The sequence below is a fragment of the Bufo gargarizans genome, chromosome 3 (assembly GCF_014858855.1).
Source record: "Bufo gargarizans isolate SCDJY-AF-19 chromosome 3, ASM1485885v1, whole genome shotgun sequence".
Lineage (NCBI taxonomy): Eukaryota > Metazoa > Chordata > Amphibia > Anura > Bufonidae > Bufo > Bufo gargarizans.
In genome coordinates, this window is record NC_058082.1 from 136,853,842 (window position 1) to 136,876,011 (window position 22,170).

Below are 22,170 nucleotides of genomic sequence, written 5' to 3' on the forward strand. Positions count from 1 at the left end.
CGCAGCAAAACCGCAAACAAATGCTGCACTACCTAAATGCACTATATAGAAAGTATATTATTGGTAAAATGGTATATAACACCCCTGCTTCAATCATTTTTTTGGGGGAGCAACTGGTTAATCACACCAGTAGAAATGATTTCTTCAAATAGTTTGTTACTCTGTGTAGATGCGGTAACACAGCAAAACCACAGACATATGCTGCACTACCTAAATGCACTATATAGAATGTATATTATTGCTATATAAAATCCGTGCTTCAATAAGTTTTTGGGGGGAGCAACTGGTTAATCACACCAGTAGAAATTATTTCTTCAAATAGTGTTTGTCACTCTGTGTAGATGGGGTAATGCAGCAAAACCGCAGACAAATGCTGCACTACCTAAATGCACTATATAGAAAGTGTATTATTGGTATATAACACCCCTGCTCCAATCAGTTTTTTTGGGGTGTAACTGGTAAATCACACCAGTAGAAATTATTTCTTCAAATAGTGTTTGTCACTCTGTGTAGATGAGGTAGCAAAACCCCAGACAAATGCTGCACTACCTAAATGCAGTATATATAAAGTATATTATTGGTAAAGTGGTATATAACACCCCTGCCTCATTTAGCTTTTTGGGGGGGGGGGCAACTGGTAAATCACAGCAGTAGAAATGATTTGTTTCAATAGCGTTTGTCACTCTGGTTCTGCTGTGATACTACAACCGCTGCACAATACAATTGCACTATAATATACTTTCTATGTTAGAAAGTATATTATAAGTATATTACACTCCTCAGTATGTCACACCTATCGATAGCACACCTATACCAGTCCTTAAAAGCATTTTTGTGGCCCTATTAGCTAGCGATTTGTGTCCCTAAAAGTTTTCCCTGCTCCACACAGCAACCTCTCCCTACACTGGCAAAAGACTAAATGTAAAATGGCACCCAGATCAGGTTTATTTATAAGGTAGGGGGTATGTCCATGTGCTGAAATGTCTCATTTAGCTGTCCTGTACCATCTGATGGATGTATCATGGGTCAAAGTTCTTGACAATGTAAAAGAATATGGCTGGCGTGAATATCGCCATATTTCGCATGTTCGGCGAATCGCGAACGCGCAAAGTTCTACACAACATGACCGCCGGGCCATCTCTATTTATATGTTCTAAATTATTTTTTTAGGGTGTATTAGTGGGGAAAAAGAAAAAGGCTTATTAGCCGTTGTTTGGGGAAGTGAGAAAATTAAAGTACTTTTTAGCGTGTATGAGTGGCAAAAAAAGTATTATTTGCCGTTCACGGCCGTAGTTATATGTTCTAAACAGATTTTTGGCATGTATTAGTGGGGTAAAAGAAAAATGGCGTATCAGCCATTGTGTGGGGAAGTGAGAAAATTAAAGCCCCTTTTGGCGTGTATTAATTTCCTTTTTATATACTTATTTGATCTAACAGTATGTCAGACAGAGAAGTGACAGGCCCAGCATAGGGGAGGGGCACAGGCCTAAATGCGCAGGCAGAGGTCGCAGCAGAGTAAGGGACTGTGGCAGCAGGGGTAACTTTGAGAGGCCTGAGCTCCCAGTGTCAGCTAGCGGTCATATCTTGACCAGCAACCCAGCAATTATTGAATGGCTGACTCGATCTTCGACTTCGTCCCAAGTGACATCAGACACTCCCAGCAAGAGTCAGTGGGTTCGTCAGACACAACCCTTAGTTGGCATGGCATTACCTGTCCTCAACCTGCCTCTGTCCTTTTCTGTTCCCTCAGCCAGAGAAGTACTATATCATGTGGGCTCAGCTCCACTATACAGCAAGGATGAGCTACTAGAGGACAGTCAGTAGCTATTGCCTAGCCAAGATGTGGAGGAGACATCCGCCGCTTTCTCTGGTAGGCGGGCAAGTAGTGATGAGGAGAGTGGCGTGGGAGCTGGTGTTGCGAGAGGTCAAGCTCCTGGCTCAGAGCCCTTTGAGGAGGACAACAGTGACTTGCAGACAGTACTCGATGATGATGTAGCAGATCACACTTTGGAGCCAGGTGAGGAAGTGGCTTCATCATCATTGGAAGAAGAGGGTAGCAGCTTGCACGTGAGGCACTGGCGGACCACTAAGTCAGTAGTGTGGCCGGGAGTCAGCAGGGTGGCATCAGTGGGAGGTTGGGAGCCAAACATCCCGGCATAGACCTCTCGCTTCACAGGAGCCTACCAGCACGGAAAGTAGTGATGCAGGGGTTAACGGAGGCAGTGGCGGTATCAGTCAGTCAGTGCGGAGTGTTGGGGGTAAAATCATCTACTTGGCGGTGTGGCAGTTTTTTGTTAAGCCAACAGAGGGGGTGAATAGTCTATTTGTAGAATCTGTGGGCAGAAGGTGAAGCGTGGTCAGGGTGCCCTGCGTCAACATATGCAGCATTACCATAAAGTGGCCTGGGAGAACCGTGGCTCCAATGTGGTGGTCCAGCCCGCAACCGCTGCATTGCCCAGTGGCACGCACCTGATTGTAGGCAGTCAAGGCTCCACCACATCAGCCAAAGGAATCTGTCTGTCCTCCCCATCATCTGCTGTTCCTGATGCTCCTACTCCTCCTAGTCAGTCATTCCATCAGCAATCGATCACCAAAGCGATAGCGAAGAGACTACAGTATGTGTGCACTTATCCAACAGCATTGAAGCTGAACATGCTCCTGGCAATAATTTTCTGGGTTTTAAAAAAACACCCTTTTTGGGCAAAATACTAAATTTAAAGCCCTTGCTGCATCTGTCAGTGTAAAATTCAAGCATTAGATACTGCTGTCATATTCTGGTATTAAAAAAAAATACCCATTTAGGGCAAAATCCTAATTTTGCAGCGTTTGCTCCATCTGTCATTGTTAAATACAAGCTTAAAATGCTGCAATCATTTTCTGGGTTTTAAAAAACACCAATTTTTGGCAATACCCTCCATCTGTGGCTTATGCAGGTTTTGTCAGTGTGCAATTTAAGCTTGAAATACTTTTCTGGCTTAAAAAACACCCTTTTTGGGCAAAAGAATACATTTTACAGCCCTTGTTGCATCTGTCATTGTTAAATACAAGCTTGAAATACTTCAATAATTTTCTTGGCTTAAAAAGGCACCCTTTTTGGCTATACCCTCCACCTGGGGCCTATGCCACATTAGTCAGTGTTCAATTTAAGCTTGAAATACAGCAATCATTTTCTGGGTTTTAAAAAAACACTCTTTTTGGGCAAAACACTTAAATTTACACCCCTTGCTGCATCTTTCAATGTGAAATTCAAGCGTTAAATACTGCTGTCATATTCTGTTCTTAAACAAAAAAAAAAACATTTAGGGCAAAATCCTAATTTTGCAGCTTTTAATGCATCTGTCATTGTTAAATACAAGCTTGGAATACTTCAATAATTTTCTGGGTTTTAAAAAACACCCCTTTTGGGCAACATACTAAATTTTACAGCCCTTGCTGCATTTTTCAGTGTGAAATTCAAGCTTATATACTGCTGTCATATTATGTTATAAAAAATAAATAAAAAAAATAGGGCAAAATTCAAATGTTGCGGCGTTTGCTGTTAAATACAAGCTTGAAATACTTCAATAATTTTTTGGGTTTTAAAAAGCACCCATTTTTGGCAATAGCCTCCATCTGAGGCCTATGCAGCATTAGTCAGTGTGCGATTTAAGCTTGATATACTGCAATCATTTTCTGGGGTTTAAAACACACCCTTTTTGGGCAAAAAAATAAAATTTTACAGCCCTTGCTGCTTCTGCCAGAGTTAAATTTAAGGGTTATATACTGCTCTCATATTCTGTTATTTAAAAAAAACACCCATTTTGGGCAAGAAACTAAATTTACAGCCTTTGCTGCATCTGTCAATGGGAGATACATGCATTAAATACTGCTGTTCTATTCTGTTATTTAAAAAAAAACAAAAAAACACCCATTTTGGGCCAAATACTAAATTTGTCAGTGTGAGATACAAGCTTGAAATACAGCAATAATATTCAGGGTTTCAAAAAACACCCATTTTGGTCGAAAAAATATTTTTTTTGCATTTTCTGCATCTGTCAGTGGGAGATACACGCATTAGATAGTGGTGTTCTATTCTGTTATTAACAAAACACCCATTTTGGGCCAAATACAAAATTTTCGGCCTTGGCCGCATCTGTCAGTGTGAGATACACGCGTTAGATACTGCTGTTCTATTCTGGTATTAAATAAAACACCCATTTTAGGCAAGATCCTACATTTGAGAAATATGATTAGAGCATCAAATAAGGGACTTGGCAACGGTCGTGGTGCTGCTGGTGGAGCTCCTGTTGCAGGGACAGGACGTGGTCGATCTGTGCCAGCTACATGCACAAATGAAACTCCTTCCTCAGGTGCGAGTAGGCGACAGAACCTGCAGCGGTATTTGGTCGGGCCCAATGCGGCTCTATGAATGGTGAGGCCAGAACAAATACAGGCAATAGTAGATTGGGTTGCTGACAGTGCCTCCAGTTCCTTCACATTGTCTCCCACCCAGTCTCCTGCTGAAAGATCAGAGTTGGCACCTGCAGTCAATGTCGATCAGTCTTTCACCTCATCCCCTTGCAAATCAGCCAAGCAGTCTGAGCCCCAAGTCATGCAGCAGTCTTTTCTGCTTTTTGATGACTCTGCTAGCATTGTTTCACAGGGCCATCCACCTATCCCTGCCCCAGAAGTGGAAGAGATTGAGTGCACCGATGCCCAACCACTTATGTTTCAAGATGAGTACATGGGGGGACCACCGCTGCACGTCTCGGATGATGACGAAACACAGGTGCCAACTGCTGTGGGTTTCAAAAGTGTGCAGAATGACAAGGAGGGCAGGGGTTAAGACTGAGTGGAAGATGATGTGGAGGAGAATGAGGTCCTCGACCCCATATGGAATCAAGCTCATGTGAGTCACCTGTGCAGTTCAGAGGAAGATGCGATGGTCGCATAGAGCCACCAGCAGAGCAGAAAAGGGAGCAGGGTGCAAAAGCGGAGCGGCCGCCCCATAGACAGTACGCCTGCTACTGCCCACCGCAGCAAGGGACCGAGCACACCAAAGCAAGCTCCAAGGAGTTCCCTGGCATGGCAGTTCTTCATAAAATGTCCCGACGACAAGGCATGAGTTTGGACAGTATATAAAGATTGGACCGGCACTCAAAACACCAAGAGAGATGTGGAACCAAACATGTTTATTTGAACACAATAAAATAAATCGAGTATATATACTGACATCAATAGTACAGTTTTATCGATAGAATATCGATTATAAAAAATCGATTGCGATGAATCAATCAATTAAAATCGAATCGAGGAAAATACATACATAAAAATAAAATAAAATGCAATATTCTTAATCGATTGTTGCTCGATTTTTTTCTGGAGATCTGGATATCTCTCAGTTAAAGTCCCAATACAAGAAACCCTTATATATGGGTGAATCCCAGTGGAAAATATCAAAGCTGTGTCCTTATATAAAGGGCACAGTTTCACCTTTTCAGGCCTGCATAGTTAGTCAATACAACCAGCTTTCAAGAATAGATATATATTTTTGGTTACTCACAGCCTTTTGCGCTGATTGAGAGGTTTTTTGTATGGGAGTTATTTCAGGTAGCGTCCCACCATTCACATCCCAGTCCAGCAATGTTGGTTTCCCTCTGCAGCAGCTCTCAGGATCTCGTCTCACAATCTCATTGGATTTGGTCCATCTGTAGGTTTTCGTGAGTCAAGCAGAATTCCTCTCTTGTATAGTTGATTTTAGTACATGGCCATGTGTAAATCGCAGTTGAGTTGACGCACAGGTACTCCGTCCAGACGCGTTTCGAGATAGTAACAAAAAAGCAAGTGGAGATAATATACCAAAATATCAATTTATTATCAAATATTAAAATGGGGAAAAGACAGGATGGTAGACAGTATACAGAGAAGCAATGACCAGGCATCTAAGTGCAAAGCAAGAGCTGCAGTGGAGTAGACACCTCAAAAATCAAGACAGGTCTCTGGCTCCTCCTGCTTCCTCTTCTGCTGCATTCTCAGCCTCTTCATCCACCTCTGGAGTGACAGTGCCACCTGCCACCCCGCAAACAGAGTATCTGCCAACAACACCACCACCTGGGTCACCAAACAACTCCACAATGTCCCACAGAAACGTTCAGCTCTCGAGGAAGAGGAAGAGGAAGAGGAAGAGGAAGAGCCCCCTACCCTCCCGCGATCCCTGGCCCTGAACACCAGCATTTTAAAATGAATTTCCTTTGAAATGCTGTCATTCTGTCTTGTGGAGACGGAGAGTTTTAAAAGCCTTATGGCAATGGTTGTCCCACAGTATGTCGTGCCCAGCCACCACTACTTTTTCAGGCGTGCCATCTCTTCTTTGCACAACCAAGTGGGGGACAAAATCAGGTATGCACTGCGCAACACCATCTGTGGCAAGGTCCACTTAACTACGGATACGTGGACCCGTAATCATGGTCAGAGACATTATATCTCCATAACAGCACACTGGGTAAATTCAGTGGCGGCTGGGCCTGAAGCAGATAGCAGTTTAACACATGTCCTTCCACCACCGAAAATTGCAGGGCGCTTTAGTTTGCCTCCTGTTGCTTCCTCCTCCTACTCCGCTTCCTCATCCTCTACCGGCTCCTCATCCGGTCAGCGTAACACCTTCACCACCAACTTCAGCACAGCCAGGGGTAAACAACAGCAGTCAGTTTTAAAACGTATCTGTTTGGGGGACAAACACAACACCGCACAGGAGCTGTGGACGGGCCTTAAACAGACCGATAAGTGGTTGGTGCCAGTGAGCCTCAAGCCCGGCCTGGTGGTGTGCGATAATGGGCGAAATCTCGAAGCAGCTCTGGGAATAGCCGGTTGGACGCACATCCCTTGCCTGGCACATGTGCTGAATTTGGTGGTGCAGAGGTTCCTTAAAAATTACCCCGATATGTCAGCGGTGCTGCATAAAGTGCGCGCCATCTGTACGCGCTTTCAGCATTCTCACCCTGCTGCTGCTCGCCTGTCAGTGCTGCAGCGTAACTTCGGCCTTCCCGCTTACCGCCTCATATGCGACCTGCCCACAAGGTGGAACTCCACCTTGCACAAGCTGGCAAGACTAGTGGAGTTTCAGCTGCAGCACGCACGGGTGAGTCGCTCTGCAGAACAGCACCACTTCACCACCAATGACTGGGCCTCCATGCAAGACCTGTGTTCCTTGTTGGGCTGTTTCAAGTACTCCACCAACATGGCCAGTGCTGATAACGCCGTTCTCAGTGTTACTATCCCACTTCTATGCCGCCTTGAAAAAACGCTGCTGGCGATGATGGAAGAGGATGTGGCACAGGAGGATGAAGAGGAAGAGGGATCATTTCATAAGGTTTCCGGCCAGTACTTCACAAGTGGCTCCGAGGGTGGGTTCCTGCACCCACAAACACCAGATACACAATTGTCCAGCCAGGGCACAGTTCTGGAGGATGACGAGGTGGAGGATGACGAGGTGGAGGATGAGGAGGAGGAGATGGAGGAGAAGGAGGAACCTTGTTCACAGCAGGGTGGCACCCAAACCAGCTTATGGCCATTACTGGTGCATTGCTGGGGGGATACAGAGGACACAGATGATACACCTCCCGCAGAGGACAGCTTTTCGTTGCCTCTGGGCAGTTTTTCACACATGAGCGATTACATGCTGCAGTGCATTCTAACTTGTGCTGACTACTGGGTGGCCACGCTGCTGGATCCCTGTTACAAGGACAACATACTGTCCTTAATTCCCTCACAGGAGCGTGATCATAAGATGCGCGAGTACAAGCGCACGCTGGTAGACGCGCTGCTGGTGGCATTCCAACCTGACAGCGGGGGCACAGTAGAAGCACAAGGCGAAGGAAGAGGAACAGGTCACCAACGCAGCTGGGGCACCGCCAGCACCTCAGAAGACAGGGTTAGCATGGCTGAAATGTGGAAAAGCTTTGTCAGCATGCCACAACAACCAGCACCACCAGCTGATATGGAATGTCTTAGCAGGAGGCAGCATTTTACCAACATGGTGGAGCAGTATGTGTGCACACGCCTACACGTACTGAATGACGGGTCTGCCCCCTTCAACTTCTGGGTCTCCAAATTGTACACATGGCCTGAGCTTGCCCTTTACACTTTGGAGGTGCTGGCCTGCCCTGCAGCCAGTGTATTATCTGAACGTGTGTTTAGCCTGGCAGGGGGTGTCATCACAGACAAGCGCAGCCGCCTGTCCATAGCCAATTTGGACAAGCTCACGTTCATAAATATGAACCAGGCACTGATCCCAAAGGACTTTTCCATACCATGTGCAGAATAGACATGTATAATGGCCTTAACCAGCCATTGTTATACTGCAGCGCAATTGCTAATTCTTGTATTTTGGATATTTCACACTCTTTTGGAGTGTACACTAATTTAAAAAAAAAATAATATTAAACCAAAAACCAGTGTTAGCTACCTCATCCTCCTCCAACGCTGCTTCCACCTCCAACGCCACATCCACCACCTCCTCAAACTCCTACTCCATATTGACCTCCACCTCATAAATAATTTTTTTTTTATTTGTACGTATTTTATTTTATGTAATGTCACAAATTTGTCTGTTACATTTTCGGGTGAAATTCACAATTTTTGGGTTTTGATGTACCACTGCTATACCTAGTAGACAAGTTAAAAAAAAATCACAAATTTGTCTGTTACATTTTCGGGTGAAATTCACCCATTTTTGGGTGTGATGTACCGCTGCTATACCTAGTAGACAGGTAAAAAAAAAAAAAAACACTAATTCAGATGAAATTTAACAATGTTTGGGTGTAAAATACCCTAGTTGACCGCAATAAATTTCACAAATTTTTCTTTTACATTTTCGGGTGACATTAAACAATTAGTTGCTCTGCATATGTGACAGGGAATACATTTTCAGAAATTCTTATTTAATTGATGTACGCCACCTGCTTTCATTCAATGCTTAAACTTTAACAGGTTGTCCCACATTTGCGTTTCAATAATTTGTCCCACATTTGCGCTTTAACAATTTGTCCAACATTTACGCTTTAATAATTTGTTTCACATTTGCTCTTCAATAACTTTTCCCATTTTTCCGCTCGATCAACAAAATATTTAATCCATTTATCACCTTTGGATGTGGTCTCTCTTTCTCACGCTTCTTTCTCAAGTTATCTAGAGTCAACAAAGCGTTTCCAAATCCCAAATACCACAATGACATTCCCTATAATTTTTTATTAATCATTCCAATAACAGAGTATCTTAAGAATATTGTATTGTTATTTATCTCACTACCTCCCCGAGTCGGGAGTGGGTAAACACAGCGTTCCGTTTTAATAGCTTCGCCCACATTTTCGCTCGATCAAAATAAAATTTCATGCATTGATCTCCCTTGGATGTGGTCTCTCTTTCTCACGCCTCTCTCCGGGGTCGAACCCTGATTCGCCGCTAACCATGATCAACATGGTGGGCGCAGAAAAGAACATCAAAAGTTGATAGAGCAGATTTCCATTAGAAACATCATGGGGACGTGCGACATGGTGGGGCAGTATGTTTGCACATGCCTACATGAACTGACTGATGGTTCTGCCCCCTGCAACTTCTGGGTCTCCAAATTGGGCACATGGCCTGAGCTTGCCCTTTACGCCTTGGAGGTGCTGGCCTGCCATGCAGCCAGTGTATTGTCTGAGTGTGTATATAGCATGACTGGAGGGGGTTATCATAGGTTATATTTCCCAATGTTTTGGGGTGTACCCGAATTAAAAAATAAAAATAAAAAATTTAAAACAAAAAAGCAGTGTAGGCTATCTTCTTCTCTTCCACTGCTGCTTCCACCTATACCGCCACATCCACCGCCTCCTCAATCTCCTACTCCATATGGACCTTGTCCTCCTAGATCAAGATTATTAGTTTTAATTTTTACGTATTTCATGAAATTTGAAGTCCTTTCCATATCCACATTTGTTTGCAGAGCACTTGCCATGCTCTTAACCACATTTTGCTGGCATTTTCAGCCCTCTAGCCCTTTCTGTGACATTTTTAGAGCCATTTTTGTGCTCAAAAGTTCAGGTCCCCATTGACTTCAATGGGGTTCGAGTTCGGGTTCAAGTTCGGGTCATCCAGGTGTCCGCTTAACTCTAGTAATAAATATTTTATAAGGTGTCACTTTATGTTTTAAAAGCAGATAAATTGAAATCTTGAAAATTGAGAATTATTCAAAATTTTTGGTAAATTTGGGATTTTTTCAAAATGTATGACTGTCATGAAGTATAATGTGTCACGACGAGAAAACAATCTCAGAATGGCTTAATGGATAAGTAAAAGTGTTCCAAAGTTATTACCACATAAAGTGACACGTGTCAGGAGGGTGAAAGCTGGTCCAGGGTAAAAGGGGTTAAGCACATCCTATTCCTATCTGCTTTTGAACGCCCCAAAACAGGCACCCACATGTTTTGCCACCACTGCCATGAAAATACCAGGAATCAAGGAAAGTTGAATTTTTTTTTCTCAATATTTATTTTGTTCTTTCTGCTCCATTCTCTGCCCCTCAGGTCCAGTCTTCTTCCTGCTCTTTGCATAAAAGGCAGCAATGACAATGTGCAGGTATATGGCATGTGTCTGAAGCCAATCGCTGTCTTGGTTTTGTGCTGTTTAAAATGATTGGCTACAGTTTTCATGTGCTGTATAGTGATGAGCGGCAGGGGCAATATTCAAATTTGCGATATATCACAAATATTTAGGCAAATATTCGTAATTTTGTGATATTTGATTGCGCTATTATGCGCGGGTGCACGTACGCACACACTATTAGCTACATAAGTGATGAAAATGGTTGGCAGCAACTTTCAAGATATTGTGGAAGAACTCCTGATCACGGTAAGTAATTGTACATTACAGCATTGTTTTAGAGTAAAATTCCATGCATGTCATAACAATAGCTTTATATGCAAATAGAGTTTTTCAAAGTATTCGAGATCGCGCAAATCACCACTATTGATTTGAATATTTTAGCGCAATACATACAACGTCACCTTTAACCACTTCAGCCCCGCTAGGTGAAACCCCCTTCATGACCAGGCCACTTTTTACACTTCGGCACTACACTCCTTTCACCGTTTATCGCTCGGTCATGCAATTACCACCCAAATGAATTTTACCTCCTTTTCTTCTCACTAATAGAGCTTTCATTTGGTGGTATTTTATTGCTGCTGACATTTTTACTTTTTTTGTTATTAATCAAAATGTAACGATTTTTTTGCAAAAAAATGACATTTTTCACTTTCAGCTGTAAAATTTTGCAAAAAGAACGACATCCATATATAAATTTTTCGCTAAATTTATAGTTCTACATGTCTTTGATAAAAAAAAAAATGTTTGGGCAAAAAAAAAAAATGGTTTGTGTAAAAGTTATAGCATTTACAAACTATGGTACAAAAATGTGAATTTCCGCTTTTTGAAACGGCTCTGATTTTCTGAGCACCTGTCATGTTTCCTGAGGTTCTACAATGCCCAGACAGTAGAAAACCCCCACAAATGACCCCATTTCGGAAAGTAGACACCCTAAGGTATTCGCTGATGGGCATAGTGAGTTCATAGAACTTTTTATTTTTTGTCACAAGTTAGCGGAAAATGATGATGATTTTTTTATTTTATTTTTTTCTTACAAAGTCTCATATTGCACTAACTTGCGACAAAAAATAAAAAATTCTAGGAACTCACCATGCCCCTCACAGAATACCTTGGGGTGTCTTCTTTCCAAAATGGGGTCACTTGTGGGGTAGTTATACTGCCCTGGCAATTTAGGGGCCCAAATGTGTGAGAAGAACTTTGCAATCAAAATGTGTAAGAAATGACCGGTGAAATCCGAAAGGTGCACTTTGGAATATGCGCCCCTTTGCCCACCTTGGCAGCAAAAAAGTGTCACACATGTGGTATCGCCGTACTCAGGAGAAGTTGGGGAATGTGTTTTGGGGTGTCATTTTACATATACCCATGCTGGGTGAGAAAAATATCTTGGTCAAATGCCAACTTTGTATAAAAAAATGGGAACAGTTGTCTTTTGCCAAGATATTTCTCTCACCCAGCATGGGTATATGTAAAATGACACCCCAAAACACATTCCCCAACTTCTCCTGAGTATGGCGATACCACATGTGTGACACTTTATTGCAGCCTAGGTGGGCAAAGGGGCACATATTCCAAAGTGCACCTTTCGGCTTTCGCCGGTCATTTTTTACACATTTTGATTGCAAGGTACTTCTCACACATTTGGGCCCCTAAATTGCCAGGGCAGTATAACTACGCCACAAGTGACCCCATTTTGGAAAGAAGACACCCCAAGGTATTCCGTGAGGGGCACTGCAAGTTCCTAGAATTTTTTATTTTTTGTCACAAGTTACGCCTACACGTACTGAATGACGGGTCTGCCCCCTTCAACTTCTGGGTCTCCAAATTGTACACATGGCCTGAGCTTGCCCTTTACACTTTGGAGGTGCTGGCCTGCCCTGCAGCCAGTGTATTATCTGAACGTGTGTTTAGCCTGGCAGGGGGTGTCATCACAGACAAGCGCAGCCGCCTGTCCATAGCCAATTTGGACAAGCTCACGTTCATAAATATGAACCAGGCACTGATCCCAAAGGACTTTTCCATACCATGTGCAGAATAGACATGTATAATGGCCTTAACCAGCCATTGTTATACTGCAGCGCAATTGCTAATTCTTGTATTTTGGATATTTCACACTCTTTTGGAGTGTACACTAATTTAAAAAAAAAATAATATTAAACCAAAAACCAGTGTTAGCTACCTCATCCTCCTCCAACGCTGCTTCCACCTCCAACGCCACATCCACCACCTCCTCAAACTCCTACTCCATATTGACCTCCACCTCATAAATAAATTTTTTTTTATTTGTACGTATTTTATTTTATGTAATGTCACAAATTTGTCTGTTACATTTTCGGGTGAAATTCACAATTTTTGGGTTTTGATGTACCACTGCTATACCTAGTAGACAAGTTAAAAAAAAATCACAAATTTGTCTGTTACATTTTCGGGTGAAATTCACCCATTTTTGGGTGTGATGTACCGCTGCTATACCTAGTAGACAGGTAAAAAAAAAAAAAAACACTAATTCAGATGAAATTTAACAATGTTTGGGTGTAAAATACCCTAGTTGACCGCAATAAATTTCACAAATTTTTCTTTTACATTTTCGGGTGACATTAAACAATTAGTTGCTCTGCATATGTGACAGGGAATACATTTTCAGAAATTCTTATTTAATTGATGTACGCCACCTGCTTTCATTCAATGCTTAAACTTTAACAGGTTGTCCCACATTTGCGTTTCAATAATTTGTCCCACATTTGCGCTTTAACAATTTGTCCAACATTTACGCTTTAATAATTTGTTTCACATTTGCTCTTCAATAACTTTTCCCATTTTTCCGCTCGATCAACAAAATATTTAATCCATTTATCACCTTTGGATGTGGTCTCTCTTTCTCACGCTTCTTTCTCAAGTTATCTAGAGTCAACAAAGCGTTTCCAAATCCCAAATACCACAATGACATTCCCTATAATTTTTTATTAATCATTCCAATAACAGAGTATCTTAAGAATATTGTATTGTTATTTATCTCACTACCTCCCCGAGTCGGGAGTGGGTAAACACAGCGTTCCGTTTTAATAGCTTCGCCCACATTTTCGCTCGATCAAAATAAAATTTCATGCATTGATCTCCCTTGGATGTGGTCTCTCTTTCTCACGCCTCTCTCCGGGGTCGAACCCTGATTCGCCGCTAACCATGATCAACATGGTGGGCGCAGAAAAGAACATCAAAAGTTGATAGAGCAGATTTCCATTAGAAACATCATGGGGACGTGCGACATGGTGGGGCAGTATGTTTGCACATGCCTACACGAACTGACTGATGGTTCTGCCCCCTGCAACTTCTGGGTCTCCAAATTGGGCACATGGCCTGAGCTTGCCCTTTACGCCTTGGAGGTGCTGGCCTGCCATGCAGCCAGTGTATTGTCTGAGTGTGTATATAGCATGACTGGAGGGGGTTATCATAGGTTATATTTCCCAATGTTTTGGGGTGTACCCGAATTAAAAAATAAAAATAAAAAATTTAAAACAAAAAAGCAGTGTAGGCTATCTTCTTCTCTTCCACTGCTGCTTCCACCTATACCGCCACATCCACCGCCTCCTCAATCTCCTACTCCATATGGACCTTGTCCTCCTAGATCAAGATTATTAGTTTTAATTTTTACGTATTTCATGAAATTTGAAGTCCTTTCCATATCCACATTTGTTTGCAGAGCACTTGCCATGCTCTTAACCACATTTTGCTGGCATTTTCAGCCCTCTAGCCCTTTCTGTGACATTTTTAGAGCCATTTTTGTGCTCAAAAGTTCAGGTCCCCATTGACTTCAATGGGGTTCGAGTTCGGGGTCAAGTTCGGGTCATCCAGGTGTCCGCTTAACTCTAGTAATAAATATTTTATAAGGTGTCACTTTATGTTTTAAAAGCAGATAAATTGAAATCTTGAAAATTGAGAATTATTCAAAATTTTTGGTAAATTTGGGATTTTTTCAAAATGTATGACTGTCATGAAGTATAATGTGTCACGACGAGAAAACAATCTCAGAATGGCTTAATGGATAAGTAAAAGTGTTCCAAAGTTATTACCACATAAAGTGACACGTGTCAGGAGGGTGAAAGCTGGTCCAGGGTAAAAGGGGTTAAGCACATCCTATTCCTATCTGCTTATGAACGCCCCAAAACAGGCACCCACATGTTTTGCCACCACTGCCATGAAAATACCAGGAATCAAGGAAAGTTGAATTTTTTTTTCTCAATATTTATTTTGTTCTTTCTGCTCCATTCTCTGCCCCTCAGGTCCAGTCTTCTTCCTGCTCTTTGCATAAAAGGCAGCAATGACAATGTGCAGGTATATGGCATGTGTCTGAAGCCAATCGCTGTCTTGGTTTTGTGCTGTTTAAAATGATTGGCTACAGTTTTCATGTGCTGTATAGTGATGAGCGGCAGGGGCAATATTCAAATTTGCGATATATCACAAATATTTAGGCAAATATTCGTAATTTTGTGATATTTGATTGCGCTATTATGCGCGGGTGCACGTACGCACACACTATTAGCTACATAAGTGATGAAAATGGTTGGCAGCAACTTTCAAGATATTGTGGAAGAACTCCTGATCACGGTAAGTAATTGTACATTACAGCATTGTTTTAGAGTAAAATTCCATGCATGTCATAACAATAGCTTTATATGCAAATAGAGTTTTTCAAAGTATTCGAGATCGCGCAAATCACCACTATTGATTTGAATATTTTAGCGCAATACATACAACGTCACCTTTAACCACTTCAGCCCCGCTAGGTGAAACCCCCTTCATGACCAGGCCACTTTTTACACTTCGGCACTACACTCCTTTCACCGTTTATCGCTCGGTCATGCAATTACCACCCAAATGAATTTTACCTCCTTTTCTTCTCACTAATAGAGCTTTCATTTGGTGGTATTTTATTGCTGCTGACATTTTTACTTTTTTTGTTATTAATCAAAATGTAACGATTTTTTTGCAAAAAAATGACATTTTTCACTTTCAGCTGTAAAATTTTGCAAAAAGAACGACATCCATATATAAATTTTTCGCTAAATTTATAGTTCTACATGTCTTTGATAAAAAAAAAAATGTTTGGGCAAAAAAAAAAAATGGTTTGTGTAAAAGTTATAGCATTTACAAACTATGGTACAAAAATGTGAATTTCCGCTTTTTGAAACGGCTCTGATTTTCTGAGCACCTGTCATGTTTCCTGAGGTTCTACAATGCCCAGACAGTAGAAAACCCCCACAAATGACCCCATTTCGGAAAGTAGACACCCTAAGGTATTCGCTGATGGGCATAGTGAGTTCATAGAACTTTTTATTTTTTGTCACAAGTTAGCGGAAAATGATGATGATTTTTTTATTTTATTTTTTTCTTACAAAGTCTCATATTGCACTAACTTGCGACAAAAAATTCTAGGAACTCACCATGCCCCTCACAGAATACCTTGGGGTGTCTTCTTTCCAAAATGGGGTCACTTGTGGGGTAGTTATACTGCCCTGGCAATTTAGGGGCCCAAATGTGTGAGAAGAACTTTGCAATCAAAATGTGTAAGAAATGACCGGTGAAATCCGAAAGGTGCACTTTGGAATATGCGCCCCTTTGCCCACCTTGGCAGCAAAAAAGTGTCACACATGTGGTATCGCCGTACTCAGGAGAAGTTGGGGAATGTGTTTTGGGGTGTCATTTTACATATACCCATGCTGGGTGAGAGAAATATCTTGGCAAAAGACAACTTTTCCCATTTTTTTATACAAAGTTGGCATTTGACCAAGATATTTTTCTCACCCAGCATGGGTATATGTAAAATGACACCCCAAAACACATTCCCCAACTTCTCCTGAGTATGGCGATACCACATGTGTGACACTTTATTGCAGCCTAGGTGGGCAAAGGGGCACATATTCCAAAGTGCACCTTTCGGCTTTCGCCGGTCATTTTTTACACATTTTGATTGCAAGGTACTTCTCACACATTTGGGCCCCTAAATTGCCAGGGCAGTATAACTACGCCACAAGTGACCCCATTTTGGAAAGAAGACACCCCAAGGTATTCCGTGAGGGGCACTGCAAGTTCCTAGAATTTTTTATTTTTTGTCACAAGTTAGCGGAAAATGATGATTTTATTTATTTTCTCTTTTTTCCTTACAAATAGGGATGAGCGAACTCGAACTGTATAGTTCGGGTTCGTACCGAATTTTGGGGTGTCCGTGACACGGACCCGAACCCGGACATTTTCGTAAAAGTCCGGGTTCGGTGTTCGTCGCTTTCTTCGCGCTTTTGTGACGCTTTCTTGGCGCTTTTTGAAAGGCTGCAAAGCAGCCAATCAACAAGCGTCATACTACTTGCCCCAAGAGGCCATCACAGCCATGCCTACTATTGGCATGGCTGTGATTGGCCAGAGCACCATGTGACCCAGCCTCTATTTAAGCTGGAGTCACATAGCGCCGCCCGTCACTCTGCTCTGATTAGCGTAGGGAGAGGTTGCGGCTGCGACAGTAGGGCGAGATTAGGCAGATTAACTCCTCCAAAGGACTTGATTAACTGATCGATCTGCAGCTGTGGATCATTGAGCTGCTGATCCTCAATTGCTCACTGTTTTTAGGCTGCACAGACCGTTTGTCAGTCACATTTTTCTGGGGTGATCGGCGGCCATTTTGTGTCTTGTGGTGCGCCAGCACAAGCTGCGACCAAGTGCATTTAACCCTCAATGGTGTGGTTGTTTTTTGGCTAAAGCCTACATCAGGGTGAAGCTGTCACACCAAGTGCATTTAACCAGCAATAGTCTGTTCATTTTTTGGCCATATACAAAATCAGGGGCAAGCTGCGCCTGTCACCAAGTGCATTTAACCCTCAATGGTGTGGTTGTTTTTTGGCTAAAGCCTACATCAGGGTGAAGCTGTGACACCAAGTGCATTTAACCAGCAATAGTCTGTTCATTTTTTGGCCATATACAAAATCAGGGGCAAGCTGCGCCTGTCACCAAGTGCATTTAACCCTCAATGGTGTGGTTGTTTTTTGGCTAAAGCCTACATCAGGGTGAAGCTGTCACACCAAGTGCATTTAACCAGCAATAGTCTGTTTATTTTTTGGCCATATCCCAGTCTAATTCTGTCACTAAATCCATACCGGTCACCCAGCGCCTAAATACTAGGCCTCAAATTTATATCCAGCTAAATCTGTCCCTAGTGCTGTAGCTGGGCGAGTTATTTAGTGTCCGTTCAAGCACATTTCTTGTTCTGGGTTGAAATACAATTCCCAATTTAGCAATTTCATAATTTAGTGGTTTCTGCTATATCAGAGCTATTTGAAATCTATCCCTAAAAGGGTATATAATATTCAAGGTGCACATTGGGTCATTCAGAATAACTTCACACACACCCGCTACTGTGTATTTCCAAGTCTAATTCTGTCACTAAACCCATACCTGTCACGCAGCGCCTAAATACTAGGCCTCAAATTTATATCCAGCTAAATCTGTCCCTAGTGCTGTAGCTGGGCGAGTTATTTAGTGTCCGTTCAAGCACATTTCTTGTTCTGGGTTGAAATACAATTCCCAATTTAGCAATTTCATAATTTAGTGGTTTCTGCTATATCAGAGCTATTTGAAATCTATCCCTAAAAGGGTATATAATATTCAAGGTGCACATTGGGTCATTCAGAATAACTTCACACACACCCGCTACTGTGTATTTCCAAGTCTAATTCTGGCACTAAACCCATACCTGTCACCCAGCGCCTAAATACTAGGCCTCAAATTTATATCCCGCTAAATCTGTCCTTAGTGCTGTAGCTGGGTGAGTTATTTAGTGTCCGTTCAAGCACATTTCTTGTTCTGGGTTGAAATACAATTCCCAATTTAGCAATTTCATAATTTAGTGGTTTCTGCTATATCAGAGCTATTTGAAATCTATCCCTAAAAGGGTATATAATATTCAAGGTGCACATTGGGTCATTCAGAATAACTTCACACACACCCGCTACTGTGTATTTCCAAGTCTAATTCTGGCACTAAACCCATACCTGTCACCCAGCGCCTAAATACTAGGCCTCAAATTTATATCCCGCTAAATCTGTCCTTAGTGCTGTAGCTGGGCGAGTTATTTAGTGTCCGTTCAAGCACATTTCTTGTTCTGGGTTGAAATACAATTCCCAATTTAGCAATTTCATAATTTAGTGGTTTCTGCTATATCAGAGCTATTTGAAATCTATCCCTAAAAGGGTATATAATATTCAAGGTGCACATTGGGTCATTCAGAATAACTTCACACACACCCGCTACTGTGTATTTCCAAGTCTAATTCTGGCACTAAACCCATACCTGTCACCCAGCGCCTAAATACTAGGCCTCAAATTTATATCCCGCTAAATCTGTCCTTAGTGCTGTAGCTGGGCGAGTTATTTAGTGTCCGTTCAAGCACATTTCTTGTTCTGGGTTGAAATACAATTCCCAATTTAGCAATTTCATAATTTAGTGGTTTCTGCTATATCAGAGCTATTTGAAATCTATCCCTAAAAGGGTATATAATATTCAAGGTGCACATTGGGTCATTCAGAATAACTTCACACACACCCGCTACTGTGTATTTCCAAGTCTAATTCTGGCACTAAACCCATACCTGTCACCCAGCGCCTAAATACTAGGCCTCAAATTTATATCCCGCTAAATCTGTCCTTAGTGCTGTAGCTGGGCGAGTTATTTAGTGTCCGTTCAAGCACATTTCTTGTTCTGGGTTGAAATACAATTCCCAATTTAGCAATTTCATAATTTAGTGGTTTCTGCTATATCAGAGCTATTTGAAATCTATCCCTAAAAGGGTATATAATATTCAAGGTGCACATTGGGTCATTCAGAATAACTTCACACACACCCGCTACTGTGTATTTCCAAGTCTAATTCTGGCACTAAACCCATACCTGTCACCCAGCGCCTAAATACTAGGCCTCAAATTTATATCCCGCTAAATCTGTCCTTAGTGCTGTAGCTGGGCGAGTTATTTAGTGTCCGTTCAAGCACATTTCTTGTTCTGGGTTGAAATACAATTCCCAATTTAGCAATTTCATAATTTAGTGGTTTCTGCTATATCAGAGCTATTTGAAATCTATCCCTAAAAGGGTATATAATATTCAAGGTGCACATTGGGTCATTCAGAATAACTTCACACACACCCGCTACTGTGTATTTCCAAGTCTAATTCTGGCACTAAACCCATACCTGTCACCCAGCGCCTAAATACTAGGCCTCAAATTTATATCCCGCTAAATCTGTCCTTAGTGCTGTAGCTGGGCGAGTTATTTAGTGTCCGTTCAAGCACATTTCTTGTTCTGGGTTGAAATACAATTCCCAATTTAGCAATTTCATAATTTAGTGGTTTCTGCTATATCAGAGCTATTTGAAATCTATCCCTAAAAGGGTATATAATATTCAAGGTGCACATTGGGTCATTCAGAATAACTTCACACACACCCGCTACTGTGTATTTCCAAGTCTAATTCTGGCACTAAACCCATACCTGTCACCCAGCGCCTAAATACTAGGCCTCAAATTTATATCCCGCTAAATCTGTCCTTAGTGCTGTAGCTGGGCGAGTTATTTAGTGTCCGTTCAAGCACATTTCTTGTTCTGGGTTGAAATACAATTCCCAATTTAGCAATTTCATAATTTAGTGGTTTCTGCTATATCAGAGCTATTTGAAATCTATCCCTAAAAGGGTATATAATATTCAAGGTGCACATAGGGTCATTCAGAATAACTTCACACACCCGCTACTGTGCATTTCCAAATCTAATTCTGTCACTAAACCCATACCTGTCACCCAGCGCCTAAATACTAGGCCTCAAATTTATATCCCGCTAAATCTCTCGTTACCGCTGTCCTGTTGTGGCTGGGAAAGTTATTTAGTGTCCGTCAAAGCACATTTTTTGTTCTGGGTTGAAATACAATTCCCAATTTAGCAATTTCATAATTTAGTCGTTTCTGCTATATCAGAGCTATTTGAAATCTATCCCTAAAAGGGTAGATCATATTGAAGGTGCACATAGGGTCATTCAGAATAACTTCACACACACGCTTCTGTGCATTTCCAAGTCTAATTCTGTCACTAAATCCATACCGGTCACCCAGCGCCTAAATACTAGGCCTCAAATTTATATCCCGCTGAATTTGAATACAATACATTGGGCCAAATAATATATTTGTTGTTGTGGTGAACCATAACAATGAGAAAAACATCTAGTAAGGGACGCGGACGTGGACATGGTCGTGGTGGTGTTAGTGGACCCTCTGGTGCTGGGAGAGGACGTGGCCGTTCTGCCACATCCACACGTCCTAGTGTACCAACTACCTCAGGTCCCAGTAGCCGCCAGAATTTACAGCGATATATGGTGGGGCCCAATGCCGTTCTAAGGATGGTAAGGCCTGAGCAGGTACAGGCATTAGTCAATTGGGTGGCCGACAGTGGATCCAGCACGTTCACATTATCTCCCACCCAGTCTTCTGCAGAAAGCGCACAGATGGCGCCTGAAAACCAACCCCATCAGTCTGTCACATCACCCCCATGCATACCAGGGAAACTGTCTCAGCCTCAAGTTATGCAGCAGTCTCTTATGCTGTTTGAAGACTCCGCTGGCAGGGTTTCCCAAGGGCATCCACCTAGCCCTTCCCCAGCGGTGAAAGACATAGAATGCACTGACGCACAACCACTTATGTTTCCTGATGATGAGGACATGGGAATACCACCTCAGCATGTCTCTGATGATGACGAAACACAGGTGCCAACTGCTGCGTCTTTCTGCAGTGTGCAGACTGAACAGGAGGTCAGGGATCAAGACTGGGTGGAAGACGATGCAGGGGACGATGAGGTCCTAGACCCCACATGGAATGAAGGTCGTGCCACTGACTTTCACAGTTCGGAGGAAGAGGCAGTGGTGAGACCGAGCCAACAGCGTAGCAAAAGAGGGAGCAGTGGGCAAAAGCAGAACACCCGCCGCCAAGAGACTCCGCCTGCTACTGACCGCCGCCATCTGGGACCGAGCACCCCAAAGGCAGCTTCAAGGAGTTCCCTGGCATGGCACTTCTTCAAACAATGTGCTGACGACAAGACCCGAGTGGTTTGCACGCTGTGCCATCAGAGCCTGAAGCGAGGCATTAACGTTCTGAACCTGAGCACAACCTGCATGACCAGGCACCTGCATGCAAAGCATGAACTGCAGTGGAGTAAACACCTTAAAACCAAGGAAGTCACTCAGGCTCCCCCTGCTACCTCTTCTGCTGCTGCCGCCTCGGCCTATTCTGCTGCTGCCGCCTCGGCCTCTTCCTCCGCCTCTGGAGGAACGTTGGCACCTGCCGCCCAGCAAACAGGGGATGTACCACCAACACCACCACCACCACCTCCGTCACCAAGCGTCTCAACCATGTCACACGCCAGCGTTCAGCTCTCCATCTCACAAACATTTGATAGAAAGCGTAAATTCCCACCTAGCCACCCTCGATCCCTGGCCCTGAATGCCAGCATTTCTAAACTACTGGCCTATGAAATGCTGT